Source organism: Penaeus monodon, chromosome 28 (assembly GCF_015228065.2).
Source record: "Penaeus monodon isolate SGIC_2016 chromosome 28, NSTDA_Pmon_1, whole genome shotgun sequence".
NCBI lineage: Eukaryota > Metazoa > Arthropoda > Malacostraca > Decapoda > Penaeidae > Penaeus > Penaeus monodon.
The window spans coordinates 32,466,212-32,466,543 of NC_051413.1; positions in this window are offsets into that span (position 1 = coordinate 32,466,212).

Here is a 332-nt window from a genome sequence, read left to right on the forward strand (position 1 = left end):
TTGGTTGCCGAAAGACAATTCGGAAGCAGTAGGACCGTACTCATTAACTCAGTACCGAATGCGTTATCATACCAATGGGAGGCGCTAAGGGAAAACCTGATGCATTACGAAAGGCTTATAAATATTTGTTTTTGGGAAGCAGCGTCATAACGGACAATCTGAGTGAAAGACAAATGTTGGTGAAAGGAACACAAGAGTGACTCATGGGTATGTGGAAGCTGGAAGGGATATAGTGAAATAAATGAACAGATCATTTAGACAATTTTCTCCATTGCATGAGTTACGAAATATATATATATATATTTTCCGCGACTATTATTGTATAGCGACTC